The sequence below is a fragment of the Pristiophorus japonicus genome, chromosome 15 (genome assembly GCF_044704955.1).
Source record: "Pristiophorus japonicus isolate sPriJap1 chromosome 15, sPriJap1.hap1, whole genome shotgun sequence".
In the NCBI taxonomy this organism is placed as follows: Eukaryota; Metazoa; Chordata; class Chondrichthyes; family Pristiophoridae; genus Pristiophorus; species Pristiophorus japonicus.
In genome coordinates this window covers 22,536,404-22,549,310 of record NC_091991.1, presented here as the reverse complement: position 1 = coordinate 22,549,310, position 12,907 = coordinate 22,536,404, and the positions used below count along the sequence as shown (strand labels likewise).

At 38.4% G+C, this 12,907-nt stretch overlaps 1 protein-coding gene across 4 annotated transcripts in view; it reads left to right on the top strand.

Moving 5' to 3' along the window:
• cnot2 (CCR4-NOT transcription complex, subunit 2) overlaps positions 1-12,907 on the top strand; it is a 139,118-nt gene that overhangs the window by 3,875 nt on the left and 122,336 nt on the right. The gene's annotated exons all lie outside the window — the stretch shown is intronic.

The following is a 12,907-nucleotide window of genomic DNA, read 5'->3' as shown; positions in this document are numbered from 1 at the left end:
AAAGAAAAAGTGACATCTGTTTTTAGAATCTTAAACTGGGATGTTATATTGAGTTAATTTGTTCGAAGAGCATTACTGTCCTTTCCTTATATCAATTTTTATGAACTTGAAGCCTTCATGCATTTGTTTTTAGTAAACTCAGAGCCATTCGCTGCTTGGCTTCACCTTGTATTAATTACTCCATCTCACTTGTGGGGAAAATTGAAGTAATGATCCCTACCTACCACCATTGTGGGAGATCCATCCCAACACCACCTTCTCAGGGCAACTGGGGATGGACACCAAATGCAGCCTTGCCAGCTTTGCCCACATTGAGAGAACAAATTTTAAAAAACCACGTGATCTGTGGCAAGAGTTTCAGTACAACAAAAGGTTAGCTATACAACTTTTAAAATTGCATCAAATGCCTATTGTTTGTTATTAGCAGACAACTATTCTAAGAGCAAAGCTTAGTAAATTCTGGACTTCTTGCATTTTGATCACACAATTCACAGGAAGTACTTCAACTGAAGTCTAAACCGAGAACAAAGGACTTCTGTGTGATTGAATAAAATTTGCATGGTACTGACCATTTTCTTGATTGTTCTAAATAAATTAAACTGGTAAACTGTGCTTGTAATCCTTGCTTCACTTTAGAGGTAGACTCATTGTATTCTGTAGTCAGTCAATGATAACCTAGAAAAGGTGAACTTTATTGTAGTAGAGCTGATAGGGGCTGCAATTTCATTGTTATGCTGGAACAGATCAGAGAAAGCTTGTTTGTTGAAAGTAACCTTCAAAAGCCAGAGTCCCTTTTGAGTTAAGTACAACTCAAAGGTTTCATCTGGTTTTGATTATTAGTTTGAAAACATTTTTGAAAGACAAAGACCGTGCATTTATATAGTGCCTTGTGTCTCAATGTACTTGACATGCAATAAATTACTGTGAAGTGCACTTACTATTAAGTAAGCAAATGCACCAGTCATTTTGCACACAAATATCAATGGATAGTTTTTTTTTGGTGGTGGATGTTGAGGGAGGAATGTTGGCGAGGACAGCATGATTATTCCTTTCTCTTCAACCAAATCTTGCATCTTGGGCTTGACCATGTTTTTGTTGTTCTCCTGCATCTGACAGAAGTACTTGCTACTTCCCCCATGGGTCAGAAGGGTACAGTGGTCTTCGATTCTAGATTGTACCAATACAATAATTGCCAACCTAGCTCCAATGCACAAGACTACTGATCCAAGCCACACTCACAAAGAGCAAATTGAAAACTTACTCGCATGAAGGTTTAGATGCTAGTTTTTTTTGTACTTTTGCCATGCTCTGACCTGCGTGAGGAACAGTGTTACTTAGTTTGAACAGGGTTAGTAAAATGAAATTGAGAAACTTTAAGCCTAATTTCAGTAACTTAAAGTAATCATGCTGTCACTATACAACCCATGATCATATTACCCATTTAGACACCTGTCTAGTTCATAAGAAAAACAGCCATTGGGATTTGGGCCTGCTCTTTTCACACCACACATACAATTTGTTTCATTGTGGCTTTTATCTAGTTAATCTTCTGAGAGAAAATGCTGGAAGTTTCTTCCTGCCCTTCAAAGGTAAATCAAGTAAAATACCTTTTTATCCTTGTATCCCACATGATAGGACTTTTGTTGCTTTCCTTAACATGACATTAGGACCCATTATGTCGACAAATCTCTGTCTCTACTTGTCTTTTATAACTCGCAATCTAAACAGGTGGTTCATCCAACTGTTTGTAAAATGTCTGGATGTGGCGCAAGCTGCTGGCTCTAACGATTTGTTGCGCACATGTCTACTACCTTGAGAGTTAATATAATAATTAATAAGAGGGGTTATGTGTAATAACATTTATTTATTTTAAGATTGTTGCCGTTTCATCAGATTATCTGGTCGTATTCACATTGCTGTTTGTGGGGGCTTGCTGTGTGCAAAATTGGCTGCTATGTTTCCCACATTACAACAGTGACTACACTCAAAGTATTTCATTGGTTGTAAGGCGCTTTGATGTCCGGTGGTCGTGAAAGGCGCTATATAAATCCAAGTCTTTCTTTACCTTGTGGAGCAAGAAAGTTCCTAATCTGAAGCATTGTTAGCGACTTGTTAATTTTGTGCTTGTCTCCTTTGGTCCTGCTTTCCGTTAGATATGTGCTTGTATCTACATCGTTCTATTTATATATAAAAAATACCTGGATCATGCCTTCTCTCTCTTTTCTCTAATGAAAACGAACATTTTCATGGAACATTTTATTTCTCCTGCTGCTTCACCCCTCAATGTATTTGGTTTTGGGCTATTTTCATCTACGGTGAAGCAAAGTTGGAGTTGTTTTATGTTTCATTCAAATCAACTACTAACGACATGCGAAACAATTAAAATACACTTGTGGCTCTCGATGGCTTTTTCTAGTTACTTTGTACCATTATCGATACCTAAATTAAATTTATAATTATTGCCGTGGGAATTGTTTTGACATTTAACATTCCCTTAGAAAAAATAAATCACAGTTAAATAAAGGGGCAATTTGAGTTCTGGGATATTTGGATTATACCCTCTAGTCTTGTACAGAATGTTTTTAGTCACTGTTGCAATTCAGGGCTTGAGTTTGAGAGCTAATTTGTCAACTATAATACAGCTTGATGTCAGGATCTTGGTAGTTCCAAAACCAGCAGCACAGATGGAGTTTGTTCAACATTAAATTGAAATATTCTCAGTCCCTCATAGTTTAAAATCACATCATCTACATGCACTTGCTGCGTATGTTTGCACAACTGTCTAATATTGTGATCATTTCAATGTCTTAACAACATAAAAGTAGTTCATGATGTCAAATAGAGCAAGAATGTCAATCTCTAATTTTGAAAGGTTCAGAACCGCTGCCAAAATAAATTGCGTTTCAGGTATTTGAATTTCTATACATTCATTCAGAAATACACGAGGTGGGCAATTAAATACTCATGCTAGTTTTCATTTTCATATCACATTTCTCTTGTTAATGTATTATGGGCAGCTGCGAGGGTCCAGAGACTAAAGGATAAATTTATGAACCTGGAGCAGAGTTTTGCCCACAAGGAGCACACATCAGGAATTTAGGTGTGAACAGGATTTTGCATTTATTAATTCATAATTTATCCTTGAGGATTTCTGGAACCACGTTTACTAAAATTATGGCTTGGTCTCTCCTTTAATTTTTTTTTTGCACTTAACAAATTAATAATATATAATTTGTGCCTGGAGAGCTGGAGCATTGACTAATGATTATGGTTTAAAAAAAAACCTCAAATGTTCCATCAGTGAAAATTGCAAAGGAAACTTCCAAAATGTAATTGTGCTTTTTTTGTGCTAGCTACATACAAGAGCATTGTTCTTAATTGTCTTCCAACATGTAATACCAATGTGGTTTTGATAGAAAGACAGAAGGTGTGTGTTGAGATAGATGAGATATTTCAGTGAAATCTACTGTTAAAATATTAGTGTGGGGACATAAACCCGTCATGGCCACCACATGTGGTAAGTTTCAAATCCCGAGTGATTGCACAGCAGTCAAGAGTCTCAGATTCTTGCTATCCATCATATTTTCAAGAAAGTGTAGCAGGACTACTTATTGGAAGAGTGTGTTGGAACATATGATAGCTTGTTGCAATTCAGGTCAGTTTTAATTTCCTTTTGAGACTCCCATTAAAATTCTATAGGCTAATGCTCAAAAACTTACAGCATCTGAAATAAAATATTACATTGTTTCTGCAGTGTTCAATGTTTTGAAACTACCTCCAGAACGAATGTATCTTTTTTGCTCCAGTATCAATGTTAGGTTCACATTGTACTGATTTCAGTTAGTTGCTGAATAGCTCATAAGACTTCCACAGATAACTCAGTGGTGTGTACAGTATGCTTGCAGGAAAAATGTAGGCATTATAGAATGTGCCCAAAGTTTATAATTTTATGAAAATAAAGTAGAAAATAGTTTTTGATTGAAGGTATATTTGTTGAATTTAGTCATTTGTTTCCCCCTTCTCCTCCCCTCAGTCTTTTATAAATTTGTTTTAATTTATGTGTTTTGGTACATAACATTTAGAATTTTTACAGCAAACCATTGCTGTCCTTGAATTTCCAGAAACTGTCTACAGCAGCGCTAAGTTTAGGTCACATGGCAAGTAGGTCATGTCAAAGTAGTATGATACAGCACAAAAGGAGGCTATTTAGCCCATCGTGCCCGTGTCAGCTCTTTGCTAGAGCTGTCCAATTAGTCTTTGATTTTGATGAAGTCAAGTCACTCTGACGTACTTTTCTTCACAAAGTTATTTGATTTTGATAGCCACTGAGTCTTAAGTCGTTGCTATATGCATGGTGAGAATAGTAAGGTCTGTGGAGGGTAAATTCTACTTTTTGGAAGTAGCTGCTGTCTGTACTGTTCACACAAGTATTGGGTTGAATTTTGCTCTCAACTGTGAACAAACGCCACTTGCTGTTCATTGCGCTTGCACTTACCCACAGACCTACTATGGGATTTTGCACTGGAGCTTACTGTAATGGGAGAGCCATTTCAGCACAGCGCTCTCCACAGGGGATCTGGGAGTTGTGTGAACAGGATAAGCAACTGTGTATCTCCTTAACCAATCAAGTTGAAGAATCATTAAAGACAACAGAGTCTGAACCAGGAATTCAATGCCCAGTCAGATACTCAAAGCGAAATAAAGAGAGGGAAGGAAAGATGGAATTAAGAGACAGAAAGAATTTTAAAAAAATCATTTTTTAATTTTATTTTATTAAATCTCCAACAATAATTAAAATCTGAAGGAATGAGCCTCTACACTTGTAAAAAATAATTTTCATAGTCAAGGAGGTTGTTTTGCAGTAATAAAGACTTTCACAGCGTTAAATATTTACTTACACTGGGTTGGACCTGCTTTCACTTTTTCTGGTGTGTTTAGTGGGTATATAATCCGGTAAGTACAGCAACTTCACGCTGTTCAATGTATTTCAATGCCAAGTTTTTCAGCGCGATACCGGTATGGCACAGCTTCTGGAGGAGCAGGGCATCTTGGACGGTAACTTCCTGATTTTCACGTTTAACTGCGCATATGTGGTTGATGGAAGTTGCTGTCCGATTTACACTTTTAATAACGGTGAGCGCTGTTAGCTTCACAGTTATTTCTACAGCAAAATCCTGCTCAGTATGTCCAGTGGTTGAACAATTATTGTAGTTTACATACATGAAGAAATATCTCTATTGGAATCCAAACACTTTAATCAAGTTACAATCAGTGCATCAGCAATGATTATAGTATAGCATATAGTTTGGACACTAGAGTCTACTCTTAATATGAAGTTACAGTTTGAATGATCTGATTCCTGTTTTTATGGACATTATGGGCCTAAGTTTCCACAAGATTTGCGCCTGATATTTAGGAGCAACTGGTGGAGAACGGACTATCTTAGAAATCGCAATTCTCCACATTTTTATTTCTGCAGTTCTAGTCAGGTAGAACAGTTCCACTTTGGAACAGAATTTTTTCTTCAAAAGGGGGCGCGTCCGCCCACTGACGCCTGATTTCAAAGTTTCCACAGTGAAAACGTACTCCAAACTAACTTAGAATGGAGCAAGTGAAGATTTTTGTAGAACTGAAAAAACCTGTTCTACACATTAAAAAATCAGGCGCAGGTTACAAATTAGGCGTCCAGAACGAGGTGAGGGGGTGGGGGGGGAGGGAAGTCATTAAATTCTACAATAAATCCTTATTTATACTTATACAAATATTATACAAATAAATCCAACCTGAATAAACATTTATAAGCAAAGAAAAGATTAAATAAACCATCTTCCTACCTGTGTGAAAGTGCTTCAGCAAGCCTCACAAAACGAGGCAGCCGTTCCCGAACGCGGGGGGGGGGGGGGGGGGGAGAAGCTGTTCCAGACAGCCGGCGGGCGGGAGGGAGCGGACCGACCGAACGCGGGGGGGGGAGGGAGGAAGCCGTTCCAGACGGCGGGAGGGAAGGAGACAGAAGGCTGCAGGAAGCCTCAGAAATTGAGGAGCCATTTCCCGACAGCAAAAGGGGGAGGTCGTCGGGAAACGGCTGCCTCAACTTTCTGAGGCTACCTGCAGCCTTCTCAGTGCTGACGTGCTGATGGCAATGTGCTTTTATTAAAAAATGTTCAAAAACTAAACCGCTACAAAGAACTACAAAAATGGCCGAGTGCCAATGTTTCCTTCACACTGCGCGAACGCTCCAACGCGCACGCGCAGCGTTGCCGGCAGGAAAAAAAACTAATTTAAATAGTACCCGCCCCCTCCCACTTACAAAATCGGCGTGAGTGTAGGCTCCGCCCCCCTGGGCGCCGCGCCAAACAGACAAGGAGCTGCAGGGCGCTCCAGAATCCGGCGCCGTTTTAGGCGCGAAAAACGGGCGCCCAGCTCGGAGGGGCGCCCGTTTTTTATCGTGTGAAAACTTGGGCCCTTTATTCCCAGTTTATTGTAGGCTATTTGTTATTCAGTGTCAATGATTGAATTTTTGGGAATAGACTAATTAATCAAAACATTTCATCCAGTTGTCTTTCCCTTTTCTCCCATCCCCTCATATCAACTGATATTATATCCTTTGTTATATAAATATGATTTCAAAATTTGCATTTGTACATGGACTGTTCTTAAATGATGGGAAATGTTGAATAAAAGTGAGTGCACCTTTAAGCATAGGGAAGTTCATTAAGCACTGGACAGCCTGCGAAAGCATAGATTTTTAAATTGAAGTCAGAGATTCACAAAAGGTATCAAATTTCTGTTCATCAGTCATCAGGATTATTTTTCTATATTTGCTAACATAACAGCTTGTTATTTCTGTTGCTGAATACTAATCAATATATTTTCTGTAACGATGGACTGTTTTTCTGTGGGCAGCTGACAGTCGAGAGTCATTCAGAAGTTAGGATAGGGTCTCCCAGAGTGTGCTAGATTTTGTAGCAGGTTTCCCACATAGAGAAGTTTGAAAACAACTACTCTAAAGAATGTAAAGTCTACATAAAGTCGATAATTATTGTAAATCACACACTACTAATTGAAGCAAAAGAACTTCAAAAGGAGTGTTTGATTTCCATGATGATTAGCACAATCCTAGTTAATTTGTAGAGATAATGTCATGTGACAATTCCCCCCTCTATTATTGCTAGTTATCTCACTGTACCCAATTTGGGCATAATCAGTTTTCCTTACTGAAATTGCCGTTTATGCCTAAATTAGGGAGGGATAAGAATATGATCGTTTTTTTTTTATATAAAAGACTTTCAAGTCTGCTTGGAGAAAATGCATGCAATAAGTGCAAGGTTACATTTACACTATAACTATAACAACAATGCAGAGTTTTTTTGCTCCATATCAGTGCCAAGTTGTGCAAATCCAGAGTCCAATGGGTTCTTGACTTTGGATTTACACAACTATAGCATTTGTGCAGAGCAAATCTGTTTCACACCAGTGCCACAGTTACAGTGCACTTGCATCCTGCATTGTGTTAAGAGCCAACAAATACGCTGATAAAACAATACTGTAGTGCTATATGTATTCAGACCGTTCTATTTTCTGGGGAAATTAATTTTATATCAGCTATGTGAATTTTTATTAATGAATGCCATATGAATATTAATGCATGGGTTATCATCAACAATGACAGTTGCATTTATTTTGGGATTTAAATGTAGAAAAATGTCCCACGCTGATTCACAAGGTGTGAAGGGAAGAATATTGAATGTGCGCTAAAGAATGAGATATTAAGAGGGATAAAAGAGTGGGTATTAAAGGACGAGAGGGATGTGGAGGGGTTTAGGCAAGGAATTGCAGAGTGCAAGGTCAATGATGGGGCTGAGGGAGAGGGGATACAGCAGAGTTTGGAATCAGGAATGGAGAATTCTGAGGAAAGAGATTGTAGGGCTCGAGGAAGATAGAAATGAGAGGCAAGGCCATGTGGGGATTTAAATGACGGGATGAACATTTTAAAGTTGAGACATGCGCGCACCAGAAGCCAATGTAGATCACTGGGGACAGAGGTGTGATGGGAGGGTGGGATTTGATTAGGGGTAGGATACAGACAACAGAGTTTTAGATGAGCTGCAGTTTACGGAGGGTGCAGAATCAAAGGCCAGCCAGAGGAGCATTGGATTAGTTGAGTCAGGAGGAAACTGAGGCATTGGTTGTTTTAGCGTCAGATGGCTGAGGCCGCAGCAGGGCCGGATGATGTCATGGAGGTGGATGTAGCAGGGTTTGTAAAGGAAAGGGTATTGGGCTGGAAGCTCAGCTTGGGGTCGAATTGGATTCCTGGATTGTGAACAGTCTAGTTCAGCCTGATACAGTGAGTGGGGAGGGGCTTGTAGTCGTTGGCAAGGGTTCAGAAGAAGAGATTGTCAACAAACTGCAACTTTTTCTTTGGGGGTAATCTCCTGTATGATTACTTTAAAAAAAATCAATTTTGAAGAGTCATTATTAACTTTAACCTTTTTTGTTTTATTTCATTTTCTGTTCAAGCATAATGGTTGTGATATAACAAGGAGAATTAGGTTTCTGAACGTGTTGGGCATCTAAATTATCTTGCGTGTTGCTGAAATGCCCAAATTAAGGAAGTACCTTGGGTCAATCTGTGGTCCCATCGTGCGAGGCTTTGCACTGAGAACATCGCCTTGTGAAATTTGCTCAAATATTTATCTATTCTTCATTTTTTCCTGGACTTTTAGAATTAGAAAAACTTTAAAAGCCGATTGAGAAGTACTGATCAGGAGATGTGGGACAGCTATGGGGAAATAAAAATGCTAATTTCAAAGTGAGTTGTGCAAAATTTGTAAAAGAATTCAATAGTGATTGAGTTAATGTTTACAATTTTTGTGGTCCTTTTCTGCACTCTTCCTTTCCATGAAAGGATAGGCATTAGGTTAACATCGTTTATCAAATGGTGTTTGAATGATTTAGGATGCAGAAGGCTGTTCAATGGAATGTAGAGGCACTTTCTTCTGCTAGATTCATTTCTGTTTGTGGAAAAATTACATCCTTTTCCAGGCATTGATTAAATTCAAGATTGGTTTGGCCCATTGCATAAAATTCCTGCTAGAGAAGTATTTGAATTTTCCTTTTTCAAATGACTTACTGATATTTGAAATATTTAGCTAATGTGTATGTATTTAAAGGTATTATACATCACCTTGGTAGCATTGTTGCTTCTGAATCAAAGGCTGTGGTTCAAATCTCACTGCAGGGCTAGGCTGACACTACAACATGGTACTGAAAGTGCTGCGTTGTTGGAGTAGATATTAAACTGAGGCATTTGTTCAGCTGGACATTGAAGATCTAGTGATATTTTTTTTGAAGAAGAGCAGATTGTTCTCCAGAGTCCTGGCCAATGCTCTTCCCATAACCAACATCACCAAAGCCGATATTTGTACTTGTTATTGCGCAGTTGCTGCCATTTGTTTCCTTTTTCTGACCAAGTACAATAATGAGAGAAATTCAAAAAATCTGTTTTGGAAATAGTTGGCTGCTTAAAAGAATTGTTTACTTCTCCAAAAGTAGTACTGATCATTGGAAGATCAATTAAGAGTTTGTACAATCCACCATTAACAGTTCATTTACATTTACATGGTTGTGCAAAATATGAATTTGATCGAGCAACGGTCTCAGTATTTCAGTCATGGTGTCTGGTGTCAGTTATTGAGGATGAAGTTTAGGAACAAGGAGGTCAGTGTAGGAATACTTAACTCAAAAATAAACATTTAACTTTTTCTTTGTGTTACTTGTGCCTCAGTAATGTATTCCCTGCTGTCAAAGTTGCAATAAGATTTTGTGTAAGAAAATGTTTGGAGCCAAAATGGCCGAAAATCCATTTAAGCCCAGAAATATTTTGTCCGTTATAAAACTGAATGGCCTTCCATTAATTTAGATGTACCAAATTGGATCAGAATGTATTCATGCAACAATTCTATACGCTTAATCAAAGGAATCTTATTATTTACAATAATAGTGTCATAGGAACACCATAATTTTTGGGTAGCGTAGCAGTGGATGCTACAGTGGATTGTGAATTTCTGATCAACGGACAAGACCGGACTGAAGCAAAAGGTTTCTGGACCTTTTGCTCCTGTCAGTGATATTTCAAGAATGACTAAAGGCATTGTGAAGTTGGGTGATCAGGCACTATTGATGTCCTTGCAAAGATTCCTGAGATGCTTTTAAAAGCAGTAGACTATTTTACACCAACTACTATTCAGTTTATATTATGCCTTCTACGTTTAAATGTCGCAAGAAACTGATGCCAAGTAATATTTTTAAAAATTGGAGTGACGACCGAAAGCACAGCAAGCCAGCGTCCGAAGACTGAAGAACATAGCTGGAATGTAGGGTTGGTGGAGGTTGAACGAGCCCATGAAGGGATTGTAAATAGATGTTGGCAAGAATAGCATGAAGGGTAAGCAGGCTGGTGCAGATCAGATTGTTTAAAACTCTGCCACCCACAATGTGAAATTTGTATGGGATAGAGCTCGGGAGGCGGGTAAGGAGGGTGTTATGCTCAGATATGAAGGCAACATCTTAATGGATAGGAGTTTCAGTAGCAGTGGGGGTGAAGTAATGATGAAGGTGGGCACTATTAATGGAAATAAGCAGTCTTGGTGATGGATCAGGTATGGGGCGTGAAACTCTGTTGAGGATGGTATAGAACAACACAGCTGTATACCTTCTGGTTCACCGAGTGGGATTCAACAGCAAGGGTATGGAGTTTTTGATGAACAAAAATAAATTTTGGTTTACCCAATGTTCATTTTTGAGGAAGTTTTTGCTTATCCGTAATTGGATTTTGGACAAATAGTCTGACTAACATTAAACAGCTATGCCTCTTAAATAGGGTAGTTCAGCATGATTTAAAAAAAAGAAAATGTCGCTACATCCCGAGCACTATTGAGTAGGTAAAACTTGTAGTAAAGTGAGCAACTGTAGTGATTCAATCAAATAGGTAACTCAATAGTTACCTGAAGGAAAATCGTGACTAGTTTCTACTTTCTGTGAGGTCCCGTTGTTTTAGTTTTAAAATTCTATACCCTGCCCACCCGCCACTCTCACTGCCCGCTGCACTGTGCTCCCCAGCTTGGTGTGGGGCCGTGTTAAACATCACACACAGTGCCTGTGTCCATCGCCATGGGAGATCAGCTACTGTATTTAAAAGATTTTAAAACACAAATACATTTTTGAATATTGTATATTTTCTGTTCTTGTGTTACGGTATTCCTAATGTTAAACATTTCAGAAGAAAATGTGACTTATGGGCTAGAGTAAAGAAACAGGAGCAGCCCATTTACAGATCTAACAAGCATTCAAGTTTATTTAGAACATTTCAGAAAATAATTTTCCCTCACTTGTAAGAATTTACGTATTTTTAAGAAGGAATGAGAGCAAATTATAGTATTTCCTCTCTTGTTAACTTGACATGAATATTTCATTCTTTTGGTTGGACAGAAAATGGCGAATTGAGAAAGTGTGCACTTGATGAGTACAGGCTGCAGCAACTGGTTAAAATGTTCTATTTGGCATTAAAAAAATGAAACTCTAGAATCCAGAATGCAATAATGATTGCTTTTAACAGTTAATTGCAAATGGAATGGTATACCAAATCTGAGGTGATAAAATTAAGAATTTCCAGCTGTTTTCTGATCGTATTCACATTGTGCCCATCTGTCTGTCATTTGATTTTTTAAATCATGTATTCTTGAGACAATGTGAAAAATGATAGCATTTCATATTGAATCCAGAACTTGTACTCCCAGTTGTACAGTGTTTGACAGTTCAATACTTAGTAAACCAAGAAAAAATACTATGCCATATTCTATCGTGGCTTACTTGGAGTAGTGGAATGCTATGCCATTCCAGCTTCGAACAGCCTAAGGATTCTAATTTTACTAACGGTTGAAATCTTACTGTACCTACATGGGAGCCATAGAGGTTTAGTACAAGGAGCCCATTGTGTCTATGCTGTTTCTTTGCTCGAGCAATCCAAAACTAATCCCCTTGTCCTGCACACACTCTCAATCTTCCTCTGCTTGAAATATTCACCTTTCCTTTGAAAACTGTACCCATGCTCCTGACTCCCGCTGTCCACTTGGGCGAAACCAGAAGGTGTACACAACCGAGTTTCAACCTTGTGCCTCAATAACTGCCTCCGGCAAAGCATTCCACGCTCAAACAATTCGCTGTGTAAAGAAAGTTCTCCTAATCTTTCAATGATTATTTTAAATTGATGACCACTTGTACTGACTCCCATACCTATTCACTATCAAAACCTTTGATAATTTAAAAAACCTCTAAGTCTCCTCTTAGTTGTCTCTGCTCCAATTATTATCTCCAGTCTCTCCTCATAAGTTTTGTTGCATATCACAGGTGATTACTGTGTGCTGTTTATAGTTTGAATGTTCTTTTTATAATGAGGCACCCAAAACTGAACACAGTACAGGGTATACTATAGCTGTGGCTCTTTTATTCTATGGTCTATTTATAAAACCAAAAATGCAATAGGCTATTTTATAGCTTTACCTTCCTTCATTTGCACTTTAAAGGAATTATGTATTTGCAGCCAACAGTCTCTCTCTTCCTCCAAACCTTTCAGCACCTTTCCTTTGAGTGTATACTCCCAAAATGTATTGCCTTACACTTCTCTGCATTAAATTACATCTGCCTCATGTCTACCCATTAGGCTAACCGTTTTTTTAAAGTCTTCTACCGTTCACCTTGCTCTTTGCCAATCCTATTTTTGTGGCATGGGCAAATTTTGATATGCTCCCCGCATCCATGTCCAAATCATACACCTTTAGTAAGGACAAAAATGGACGAAACACTTATCCCTGGATAAACCTCTTCCAATCCTTTTTGAATGCAAGCAATA